Source organism: Bombina bombina, chromosome 5 (genome assembly GCF_027579735.1).
Source record: "Bombina bombina isolate aBomBom1 chromosome 5, aBomBom1.pri, whole genome shotgun sequence".
Classification (NCBI taxonomy): Eukaryota; Metazoa; Chordata; class Amphibia; order Anura; family Bombinatoridae; genus Bombina; species Bombina bombina.
Genome location: NC_069503.1, coordinates 630131208 through 630144752, shown reverse-complemented (window position 1 = coordinate 630144752; position 13545 = coordinate 630131208). Strand labels below are relative to the sequence as shown.

The window sequence follows — 13545 nt, the reverse complement described above, 5'->3', positions numbered from 1 at the left end:
ACTCCAAGCTGTATAGGCTCGAAAGCCTACTACCAATTAAGCATATTAGGTGATGTGCATCTCTGTAATGAGAAGGGGTGTGGTCTAATGACATCAACACCCTATATCAGGTGTGCATAATTATTAGGCAACTTCCTTTCCTTTGGCAAAATGGGTCAAAAGAAGGACTTGACAGGCTCAGAAAAGTCAAAAATAGTGAGATATCTTGCAGAGGGATGCAGCACTCTTAAAATTGCAAAGCTTCTGAAGCGTGATCATCGAACAATCAAGCGTTTCATTCAAAATAGTCAACAGGGTCGCAAGAAGCGTGTGGAAAAACCAAGGCGCAAAATAACTGCCCATGAACTGAGAAAAGTCAAGCGTGCAGCTGCCAAGATGCCACTTGCCACCAGTTTGGCCATATTTCAGAGCTGCAACATCACTGGAGTGCCCAAAAGCACAAGGTGTGCAATACTCAGAGACATGGCCAAGGTAAGAAAGGCTGAAAGATGACCACCACTGAACAAGACACACAAGCTGAAACGTCAAGACTGGGCCAAGAAATATCTCAAGACTGATTTTTCTAAGGTTTTATGGACTGATGAAATGAGAGTGAGTCTTGATGGGCCAGATGGATGGGCCCGTGGCTGGATTGGTAAAGGGCAGAGAGCTCCAGTCCGACTCAGACGCCAGCAAGGTGGAGGTGGAGTACTGGTTTGGGCTGGTATCATCAAAGATGAGCTTGTGGGGCCTTTTCGGGTTGAGGATGGAGTCAAGCTCAACTCCCAGTCCTACTGCCAGTTTCTGGAAGACACCTTCTTCAAGCAGTGGTACAGGAAGAAGTCTGCATCCTTCAAGAAAAACATGATTTTCATGCAGGACAATGCTCCATCACACGCGTCCAAGTACTCCACAGCGTGTCTGGCAAGAAAGGGTATAAAAGAAGAAAATCTAATGACATGGCCTCCTTGTTCACCTGATCTGAACCCCATTGAGAACCTGTGGTCCATCATCAAATGTGAGATTTACAAGGAGGGAAAACAGTACACCTCTCTGAACAGTGTCTGGGAGGCTGTGTTTGCTGCTGCACGCAATGTTGATGGTGAACAGATCAAAACACTGACAGAATCCATGGATGGCAGGCTTTTGAGTGTCCTTGCAAAGAAAGGTGGCTATATTGGTCACTGATTTGTTTTTGTTTTGTTTTTGAATGTCAGAAATGTATATTTGTGAATGTTGAGATGTTATATTGGTTTCACTGGTAAAAATAAATAATTGAAATGGGTATATATTTGTTTTTGTTAAGTTGCCTAATAATTATGCACAGTAATAGTCACCTGCACACACAGATATCCCCCTAAAATAGCTATAACTAAAAACAAACTAAAAACTACTTCCAAAACTATTCAGCTTTGAAATTAATGAGTTTTTTGGGTTCATTGAGAACATGGTTGTTGTTCAATAATAAAATTAATCCTCAAAAATACAACTTGCCTAATAATTCTGCACTCCCTGTAGAGTTGCAAAAGAATTAAAAATGTAATACAGCAATTCTTACTTAGAAAATGGATAGTTACTTTTCAATGATGAAACTACCCCAACATTTACCTTATTTGGAAGGACCCAAACACTAGGCAAGAGTAACTACTGTCATTTTATTAGTAAAACTTGCATTGTTTTACATTGTTTTATCGTATCACCTCTGCTAATGTCAGTTAGGGACAGCTATGTTGCAGGGTTTGGCTTGTACGATCTGTGGCATGCTGTTCCAGTACTCAGAATACAGGAAAAGTAGACAAACTTAATCATGAAATTATAATACAAACGGCTTTTTAAAATGCATAATTAAACATTTTATATTACAATTTCAATGTGTTGTTATGTCCATTTCATGCTCCATCTGAAATATAAATTTGATGACCCTTTAAACTAATCTGTTCCTTTAGCAATATGTCCTGCACTTGTAATCCAGGTTAGAGTGAAAACTGTCTGAGAACTACAGTGCATATGCTGATGACATCCCTATTTAAAGGGACAGTATACTGTAAAATAGTTTTTCCCTTAATGTGTTTACAATTGCTTTTTTTACCAACTGCAGAGTAAAAAATATATGAAAATTAGCTTTTTAAGGCTTATTTGTGTATATTAAAGCTCTGATTTTGTGTTTTGAAGCCACAACCTAATAAAATGGGTTGAGCTTGTAGATATAATCAGATCTCATTACTGTATCACATTGTGTTCATATACCTGCTTCTTTATCTTAAAAACAATCACCAGTACTTTGAGAGAACAATGGAAAATCAACATTTTATTACCTTATCTCTGCTATATCTCACTGGGAGTGTAATTTCTTCTGCTGGCTGTGTTTACAAAGCTTATCTATAGCTGGTACGCGCGGCCACAAACTTTCAGAATAGGTGGGGATACCACATGCTAAATCAACCATTTCAAATGCCAATATAAGGGTAAAGGAGCTACTTGTAAACAATTTAATACACTCCAGCAGGTAAAGTGGATCATTGGGAACAAATTAAAGGGGAGAAAATTTTTGAGTAAACTGTCCCTTTAAAGAGGATTTCAGCAGAAGGATTTGCTAGCCTCATTTGCACACCACTAGCCATCTTCAGTATTGTAAATTATTATGTTGGGTTTCCTCATACATAACTTTCAAAAGCATTTTGAGCTTGTTACATGGAACATTTGAACGTTGGGACAAAGATTAATAAGTGAGAAAAAGAACATTATACACAAGGGCCTGCGTAGCATATTATCATTCCTTTAAAAGTCGCTGAGACACTTACAAACATAAACACTCTGAAATGACTGATAAGCATGGAACACACAGGAGAAAACAAAGTAAAATATTCTGTAATTTTCTTCTGTATGAAAAACAACAAAACAATTTTATACTGTACATCTACACATTACAGAATGAGGCACTTTTATATTGTGAAGATCTAAAAAATAATAATAATCAGGAAAGCCTGTTTTACATTTTTCTATAAGCAAGCATAGCCAAACAGAGATCAGTTTCTCTTGTAGTATAATGAGCTCAGTATATTAAACTGCCAGCTCCAGATTCTTTTCCAATATGTAAGTATTAAATTGAGAAGGGTATCTATAATGCAGCTTTGATTTGATTTCAACAATGCTAATCCCACACTTGTACATTTGATACAGTCTCCAAAATAAAACAAAACACCAAATGGTCTTAATGATATATAATATCCATTTATTTGTGATCGCGCATATGATCTTAAATATTTTATGTTTTCATGATTCATTCAAAGCATTCTACCTAAACAGACAGGAAAGGAGAGTAGATAACACCATTTGTATGGGGATTTATGTATTTTTAGTGGATTGTATCCAAGGCCAGGACACATAAATCAGTAATACCAAAAACAGGTTCACTGTAATCAATATTATGGCTCTGACTTCCATTGCTTACATGCAAAGCTTGTATCTGGTACAAAATACTATTATTCTTAAATAGTTATTAAAATATTAATGAAAACTTTTTTTTTCTCCTTTGTAAAGGGAAATAATTTCTGTAATACCTATAAACAGAATATATTTCTATTGTTGTTCTGATGCTAAAAATTTTTTTTTAAAATGCAGTAAAACATTGTGCTTATTAAAACTAGATATTTTCTTATGCATATGGAGGTATGCACTAGTACACTTGTCGTCCCAAACAAGTAACTCATTTCAGTGAACAGGTACAAAATTTGGCCTCTTTGCTATCTTTAACATAGAGTAGACTATTAACTTTTCTCCCTGGCAAGTAAACTATAGTGTTATAGTGTGTGTGTGCATGTGCGTGCGTATATGTGTGTGCATGTATGTGCATGTGTGTATGTACGTATGTGCGTGTGTGCGTGCCCTGAATAAAACACTATAGTAATATTTTTCCTCCACAATATACACTATGTGGCCAAAAGGTCAGGTGTTTCAGCCACACCAATTGCTAATATGTGCAGAATATCCAGCCATAAAATCTCCAGGAAAACATTGGCAGTACAGTGGGCTCAGTTTGTGAAATTTCTGCCCTACTAGATCTGCCCCGGTCAACGCTAAGTGCTATTATTGTGATGTTGAGCAACAACTTCCCAGCCATTAAGTGGTAGGCCACATAAACTCACAGACTGGGGCTGTCGAGTGTTAAAGAATATAGCATGTACAGATCACCTATAATCTGTTGCATCACTCAAAACAAAGTTCCAAACTGCCTCTGGAAGCAACATCAGCACAACTAGCAGAATGCATAGTGCTTATTATAATGTTTGGCGGCAGAGGCATAACAGTATGGGGCAGTTTTTCAGGGTTTGAGCTAGGCCCCTTTAGTTCCAATGAAGGATCATTTTAATTCTACAGTATACAAAGATATTTTCGACAATTGGGTGCTTCCAATTTTGTGGCAACAGTTTGGGGGAATGCAGTTTCCTGTTCCAACATGACTGTGCCCCTATGCACAAAGGGAGGTCCATGAGACATGATTTGACAAGTTTGGTGAGGTGAGGTTTAGTTACACCCCTGGGCCAAGGAAGGAAGTTCATTGTTATGCTACTGAATGCCATCTTACGCAATATGCATTTTTTTCGCACTAGAGCAAATTGGTGTATCCAGTGCTTTTTTTGTATAAGAAAAGGTGTCGGTACTCAAAAAAAAAGGTGCCGGTACTCATTAATTTTTGATTGATATAATCTATTTAGTAACTTTGAGAAAATCAAAGGGACAAGATTATTTACAATGTTTAATGTATTTTGCAGTCTCCTCTTGTGAAAACGATGCTATTTACATGATGATTACAAATATTACCTCTTATGAGTTGACAGAGGTGGAGGTACTTAGCACCGTTGGGTACCCCCACAATAAAAGCCCTGGGTGTATCACATTTTTTCTTCATAAAGTTTCATTATCATCAAGGAATATTAGCATAGGCTCAGTCTGAAGGGAAATGGGAATCATTTGGGAGTTAAAAATGAGTATTTGTATGTTTGTTTGTTTTTAATGGATATATATTTGCTTTTGTTGCTTTTTTAAATGGCATATATGTGTTTTTTTTAAATCGGATGTATGTGTGCTTAATAAACAATCTTTTTCCTGAGGGGGATTTCAGTTGTACTGAATTACACATTTCCTATTAATTTTACTTCTAATTTAAAATGCAAGGAGTTTGGAAAAAAGCACTCTGTGGGGCACGGAACCGGGATCAGCAACTTCCAGCAAGCATACATAAGAAATAAAGCTGAGTTCCAGCCACTGAATATCTTTAAAAAGGAACCTTTATTAAAACATGTCAGGGTCCAAAGTATGTCCAATAGATGTTTTGGACCTACAATTAGCCCTTAATCATGTCTCATCATCATGATTAAGGGTTTGGACCCTGCCATGTTTTAATAAAGGTCCCTTTTAAAGATATTTGGTGGCTGGAACTCAATTTTATTCATATTGTTTACTTCAAATTTAAACAACTTTTAAACTATCATGATTCAGATAGGGCATGTAATTTTAAACAACTTTCTAATTTACTTTTATCATCACATTTTCTTTGTTCTCTTGGTATTTTTAGTTGAAAGCTAAACCTAGGTAGGCTCATATGCTAATGTCTAAGCCCTTGAAAGCCGCCTCTTATCTGATTGCATTTGAAAGGTTTTTACAGCTAGAGGGCGTTAGTTCACATGTTTCATATAAATAACAACCTGGAGTTATTTAAGAGTCAGCACTAATTGCCTGTAATACAAGTCTGTCAAACGATCTGAGATAAGGATGCAGTTTCAACTGTAACAGAATCAAGCCCATAATAAAACATGAATACAAAATAACAAATTAAATGGTAGAAACATAGTTTACATTTTCAATAACACAAAAGAAAGAAAATTCCCAGGTTTAATTGACATTCAGATTAATACAATGTAGGAAATTCAGATGTGATTCTCTTTTAAAATGACAATGTATTAAGTCAAGCAGCACTGAAGATTTTATTGTATTCAAAGATGCTACATGAACACCCATTTTATATAGGCTTTCTTTCCCACTATCCACTGGGAGGTTGATTTTGGCTGCTCTGATGTATTATAGCATTTTATTATTGTGCCATTGCATGCCTATAACTATGTGTTTAACCCCTACAAAGGGGTACAGTAAAAAAGTAAGCTTCAGAGAGGCAACACACTACTGTGATCTAGCGGAACACACCTGGGGATCAAATGACAAGAGGTATATGTGCAGCCACCAATAACCAGGTAGCTCCCAGTAGTGCAGTGCTCATCCTTAACCTACCTAGGGATGCTTTTTTAACCAAGGATACCAATAAAACAAAATACATTTGAGAAAAGAATTAAAGGGAAATTTAAGGCAAAATTAAACGTTCATGATTCATATAGGGCATGCCAGAGGTGTAACTACAAACCACAGGGCCCAGGTGCAAGAATCTAATAAGCCCCCCCCCCCCAAAAAAAAAAAAAAAAGTGAATTTGATACATATCCTTTTTTTTAACATTTAAAACAGAATCAGATTATATGTCTGCAAAAGGAGGTACCCTGTGCCCACAGTCTGTGAGACCCCCTAACTGTATATAGTGACACTGTTTAACCAACCAGTACTGTATATAGTGAGTTAGTGATACAGTCTGTAATCTACCGGTGAGATGGCTGGCCTGACCCTACCTGCCCCAGTACTTTATAAAGTGACCACAGTAGTCTGTGACATGGTCCAGCCCCCCCCCCCCGTACTGTATATAGTGCGACCTTTGCACCCCCTGGGGCATGTGATTTAAACAACTTTACAATTTAGTTTTATCATCAAATTTGCTTTGTTCTCTTGGTATTCCTATTTGAAAGCTAAACCTAGGTAGGCTCATATGCTAATTTCTAAGCCCTTAAAGGCCGCCTCGTATCTGAATGCATTTGACAGTTTTTCACAGCTAGAGGATATTAGTTCATGTGTGCCATATAGATAACATTTTGCTTGCGCACATGGAGTTACCTAGGAGTCAGCACTGACTGGCTAAAATGCAAGTCTGTCAAAAGAACTGAAATAAGGGGGCAGTCTGCAGAGGCTTAGATACAAGGTAATTACAGAGGTAAAAAGTAAGTTATGCAAAACTGGGGAATGGGTAATAAAGGGATTATCTATCTTTTTAAACAATAAAAATTCTGGAGTAGACTGTCCCTTTAATAGAAAATAGAAAAATTGCATGCTGTACCCAAACAATGAAAGGTTCATTTTGACTTGAAGGCCCCCTTAAGGAATCTAGGCAAATATAATCACCCAAGGCTCACATACCCTCTTTTTTCTTATCTATTGTTCTTAGCCACAGTAAGATAACATTTAAGACATTATACATTAATAGGTGGTTATTGATAAATATACTCTAGATAAAGAAGAAACTCAAATGTTAAACATCACCTCATTTATTAATCAGATTTTTCCTGTCCATTTTTTCATGTGGTTTGATAGAATGTGTATTGTTCTCAAGTCTCAAGAATAAACTATGTTAAGTGCTTTGTATTCTTGTGTTCACAGGGGGGGAATATTCTTTGGATTTACCGTGTCTTCTCTGTAGAAGCTAAAAGAAATATTGCAAGGAACTTGACTGGTATGTATTATATTTTGAAAACGTTATTAATCTGCTTTTGTAGAAACAAGACAGTGACAAGTGCAGGACATACATTCTTTTTAGGAAGCGTTCCCATCCTTGTTAATTGCATTAGGTGAGCACATTCTTCTTCCAAAGCTCTTTGTAATCAGTGTTCTACTGGGAGTATTTAAAGGACACATCTTATGTAAATGAGAACGGATTCTTACTGCAGGCAGCAAACCATGTATTTTATAACAAAGAATAGAGCTATAGAGCATGTTTGTTTGTTTTTTAATACATTTGTACTTTTAATACTACACTTAGATTCTCTGTACATGTTGTTGCGCTCCATTTGTTGTTTTTCAGATATATCTGATATCTATCTATCTATCTGACTTTCTATCTATCTATCTATCTATCTATCTACTATCATCTTTATCTGTATTGAATAATGTAAAAAAAATATATATATATGAGAAAACAGGATCATTCATATTCTGCTCTGATGTATAAATATCAAACTTTGTTTTCTCATATTTGACAAATTTGTTCGCATTATTCAAATAATAAAGCATTATTGCTTATGTCATGATTGTCTTTGCATCTATTGTGTCCATATAAAGTAGTGGTCTCAGGTGTAACTATTATATAAATTGTATCTAAATTCTTCTCAGTCATTTGAATTCATAGACACAGAGACATTACTTAAAGAAAGAAAGATAATCCCTTTAATACCCATTTCCCAGTTTTGCATAACCAAAACTGTTATATAAATACACTTTTTACCTCTGTGGTTATCTTGTATCTAAGCTTCTGCTGACTGCCCCCATATTTCAGTTATTTTGACAGACTTGCATTTTAGCCAATCAGTGCTCACTCCTAGGTTACTTCACGTGCATGAGCTCAATATTATCTATATGAAACACATAAACTAATGCCCTCTAATGGTCAAAATGCATTCAGATTAGAGTCAGGCTTCAAGGTCTAAGAAATTAGCATAAAAAACCTTCTAGTTTTAGCTTTCAACTAAGAATAACAAGAGAACAAAGCAAAATTGGTGATAAAAGTAAATTGGAAGTTGCTTAAAATGACATACCCTATTTAAATCATGAAAGTTTTTTTGGGACTTGACTGTCCCTTTAACCTAAAAAGTAGCTATTAATATCACAAAGGCTAAAAATGGCTGCAGCACAAATATTGTAACACTAGGGTAGGGGAAGAAAAAAGTTGCATTAAACACAACATAACTACACTTATAACAACTAGGTAAAAAAATATATAAAAAGTTATAATGGCTCAAAGATACATGGTGTAAAAAAAATGTCTTGTGCATCCCCCCTTGCTCCATACCGTACAATAACAGAACTCAGTGTATTTATGATAAAATTAAAGGATTTATATGTAAGTGGCACTGCACATATACATTCATGCATTTGTTTGTCTATGATTATAGTTTGTTGTGCACATTTTCTGTATCCAGATGAACATTTACTGATTCACCTATCAAATAAATTAAATCAATATATAGCATAAGTGATATCAAAATTGAACTAAGAAACATTATATGACAGTGAGTTTGTTTATTTAACAAAGTAATTTTGCTCTGATAGCTTAAAGGGACCTTGTATTGAACAAGTCATGAATTTGAAAGAGTAGTGTTTACACATGTCAAAACATTTCTTTGTCCAAAAATAGAAGTTAAAGGGACACTGTACCCAAAAATTTAATTTTGTGATTCAGATTGACAACCAAATTTTATGCAAATTTCGAATTTACTACTATTATCAAATTTTCTTCATTCTCTTGGTATCTTTATTTGAAATGCAAGAATGTAAGTTTAGATGCCGGCCCATTTTTGGTGAACAACCTGGGTTGTCCTTGCTGATTGGTGGATAAATTCATCCACCAATAAAAAAGTGCTGTCCAGAGTACTGAAACCAAATAAAAGCTTAGATGCCTTCTTTTTCAAATAATGATAGCAAGAGAACGAAGAAAAAATGATAATAGGAGTAAATTAGAAAGTTGCTTAAAATTGCATGCTCTTTCTGAATTACAAATGAACAAATTTGGGTTCAGTGTCCCTTTAAGTAAAAGCTGCAATATTAGTTTTGCACTTCCCGTAAATTCCAGTAAAAAAAACAATAACCTGTATCATAGTTTTTGCAAGTTTACCCAATCAGAATGTAATTAAAACAGATGTGCTGGTTAAACTGCATAATTTATTCTGACTTCCTAACTAATTTCTGTAATAAACACTATTAGAACACTGTGGTACATTTTTGACACAGTGGAAACCCTAGTCTGGATTGTTCACTTAAAGGAAAATTAAAACCCACATTTTTTTCTTGCGTGATTCAGATAGAGCATGCAATTTTAAGCAACTTTCTAATTTACTTCTATTATCTAATTTTCTCCAATCTCTTGATATTCTTTGCTGAAAAGCATATCTAGATAGGCTCAGTAGCTGATGATTGGGTGCTGCACATAGATGCCTCGTGGGATTGGCTCACACATGTGCATTGCTATTTCTTCAGCAAAGTATATCTAAAGAATGAAGCAAATTAGATAATAGAAGTAAATTGGAACGTTGTTTAAAATTGTATTCTCTACCTGAATCATGAAAGAAAAATTGTGAGTTTAGTGTCCCTTTAACCTGTCCATCTGGGGCATGCTCTTTCTACAAGGGAAGTTTCCATTTCTTGGGCAGCTGAAGATGTTTTTTGGCTTTGCTAAAGCCAGTTTTGGCGGGAACGTTTTCCTTTTTGTGTTGACTAAATAAAGGATTTTTGTTTTCACTATGATTTGCTGGGTTTTGGGTGTTTTGTTTTTCTTATGTTGCAGGCTGTTGTACTCTGCTGCTTTGTAGAATTTTGTTGGTGAGTGCTACTATGGTGAGCCAAGATATTATATGAAATCATGCCAAAACATCTTAGTTTAGTCTGCTATGCAGCATTCAGCAAACATCCTTTCTTTTTAATGACTTTTATCTATGATGGTATGAGTTTATACCAAATTAAAAATGCAGAGTTAAGAATTTGGATTTATATCCAGCTACCTATAAATTGGGCCCATCTTTATTGGCAACTGATTTTTAGGTAACAGAACCAAATAATACAAATTTCTGTATAATTTAATTTCAGGATTTCTTGCAGTTTTGATACCATTGATACATATACAAAAAAGCAAATACATAAATGTATAAAAATGGAAGTACACAATATAGAATTATTAATTTAATTTAAGCATTCTTTTAATGGGTTATATTACCTATAAAATAAATTAAAAATTAAAGCTGCATTTCTACAGATAACTTGAATATAGTTATCTCCCGGCTTGACTACTGCAACAACCTACTTGTTATCTCCCAACTTGACTACTGCAACAACCTAGTCGCTGGCCTTCCTCTTTCCCGCCTCTCCCCCTTTAATCCATCCTAAATGCCTCTGCCAGGCTGATCCACCTTTCCCGTCGATCTGTATCTGCTGCACCTCTCTGTGAGTCCCTTCATTGGCTCCCCATTCACAGCAGAATTAAATTCAAAATGCTCACCCTTACATACAAAACTCTCACCAACGCCGCTCCCCTCTACCTATCCTCTCTAATACACAAGTATACTCCAGCCCGTCCACTAAGATCCAACAATGACCTGCTCCTTGCATCCGCAACTATCACCTCCTCTCATGCTAGACTGCAGGACTTCTGTTGTACAGCACCTACCCTCTGGAACACTCTCCCTCGTGCTGTCAGGCTTTGCCCTACTCTTTCTTCCTTTAAATGCTCCCTGAAGACTTTTCTGTTCAGGGAAGCCTACCACCCAACTCAATAATAAATTAATTTCACTTACCTAATATTTCCCTCATCTAACTCTGTATTAACATCCTTCTCAATCTTGCAGTCCTCACCTCCTGTTTCTCAACCTCCTACCCTTCTAGATTGTAAGTTCCCAAGGGAATAGGGCCCTCACTCCCTCCTGTATGTGTTTGTAAATTTTGTCCTGTCTCTTACAAGTCTTGTATTGTTTTATTTAAATGAATTGTATCCATGGACAGCGCTGCGGAATATGTTGGCGCTTAATAAATAAAATATAATAATAATAATATAGTGTTCAGGAAGTACTTGTGAATTAAAAATAATTAGAATGTTTGCCTCTTAAAAAACTGTGAAGAAGATCTGTGTTCTGATATATTTAATCAAGTTAAATAGTGTAGTTTGTAAAAAGTAATTGATTGTTTCATAATCTATCTCTTCCTAAATATGGAAAGCTTTTAACAAAGTAAAAATATTGTCAAAGGCAGTTAACAAAATGTCTTTCTGCACTAACAATTTAACAATCAAATATTTGGATGGAATATGACAGTGAAGATATTTGATGCACTTTTGTGGTCTTTATTTCAGCTGGATCTGAAAGAATCAGCAGTTGATTCAGAACTCATAGAGAGCTTGACAATAACACTGTGACATTGATACATCTCTTAATTCCTAGTTAAACATCCTGGTGCCATTACTGAATTGAGCAGCATGCCTACAATCACTGTGCAGAGAGAGGTGTATAATACCCTAGCCCTCCTCCAATGTCATGTAAAATGTAGAGGGGTGAGTAGTCAATACATAGGCTCATTCAGTTTCTCAAAGGATCTTTTTATCCTAAATGAAAATCTATTTGATTCATTCCAGGGAATGTTCAGGACAGGCTCTAATTATGTAATTGAACAGGTTATTGAGATAATGTGTGAAATAAAATATTCTTATGTCTGAGTAAAGGCAATTCTGTTCTCCTCCTTTCTGTCACATCCCCATTACAAAATCAGCGTTTTACAAGAAAAGATATCACGCTGAAGAAAATTATAGGGGATACTCTTTTTTTTTCCCCAAATGATTTTGCTCTATAGAAATGACTGTTCATATACTAAAAGAGCAATTCTTTTTTCGGTGTGTGGATATCTACATTTTTATTATGTGACTCAGGATTGCTACATTTGTGTGATATGAATGGGATAACTAACTACTGTTCAGCACAATGCATTTTAGAATATGGATATATAAATATCTATAATGTTTATGTCAATATTTATACAGTGCAACTACTATTTTAGTTTGTCAAGAGATTCCCTTATAAGCCTGATTTTTTTTCAAATGCTTAAACTCTGGATTGCAATAAGTAATTCGGGTAAAATTTGGTATTTAATTAGTTATTGTCACTCTATATAAGGATGAACATTTTTTGTGTTGATTGGTTTGGTAGGTTGTAACATATATTTTTAAATAAAATATAATGCAACTTTTTAATAATTCCATAATCTATGACTATGTGAAAACAAGATTAGCCAGGACTACAGCCCAAATGTCTGAGTTGTAGTTACAGTTGGCAGGTAGATAGAATTAAGTGAAGGGTGTGATTTATTTTAATGCAAGTATTATTTGTATAGATTTTATAGCTTTTTTCTTTTGTACCTATGGTGATGTTATTTCATCTGGTGAGCAGTAAAGATATAGCGTCAGATGACTCTACTGACAAATAAAATGATGCATGTGTTGAATGACTAAGCCAGTGGTGGTTGAAGGTGGGTGTTGGTGGTGCTTGGTGCCTCTATTCAAATATAGGGGTTAACATAGATAGTAGATGGTGGGTTCCCCCACCAATACCCTGCACCTTTCATATTTAGTTTAGTGGGCTTTTTTGACCCCCCACAGTTTATGGTCCAGAACCTCCCTTGGCTGCAGTACATTTGAATCATATGTCTGAGTGAGTGCGTGGCATCCTCATTATGGTGTGCCTAACTGTGTAAAATACCTACTGGGAAATAATGTGAGTATAGCTGAATAGCTGATGCACTGTATAATGGGACTCATGGGAAATTGCAGTTGATCCGTATGTTTGTGTGTGTATTCAGAAACATGGTTCTGTGTGCCAGCATATATTATTTAATATAGTCTGTCTCTGTTTCTGGATATACTCCTTAGTATGGTGTGGCTGTATATC

General features: G+C 35.6%; 1 protein-coding gene across 3 annotated transcripts in view; it reads left to right on the top strand.

Annotated features, from left to right (window-relative positions):
• LOC128660660 (poly(rC)-binding protein 3-like) overlaps nucleotides 1-13545 on the top strand; it is a 282926-nt gene that overhangs the window by 79918 nt on the left and 189463 nt on the right. For all 3 annotated transcript variants that reach the window (XM_053714597.1, XM_053714595.1, XM_053714596.1), the window contains exon 2: nucleotides 7511-7583. The gene's annotated coding sequence lies outside the window, so the exon portion shown is untranslated. The remainder of the gene's footprint in view (nucleotides 1-7510; nucleotides 7584-13545) is intronic.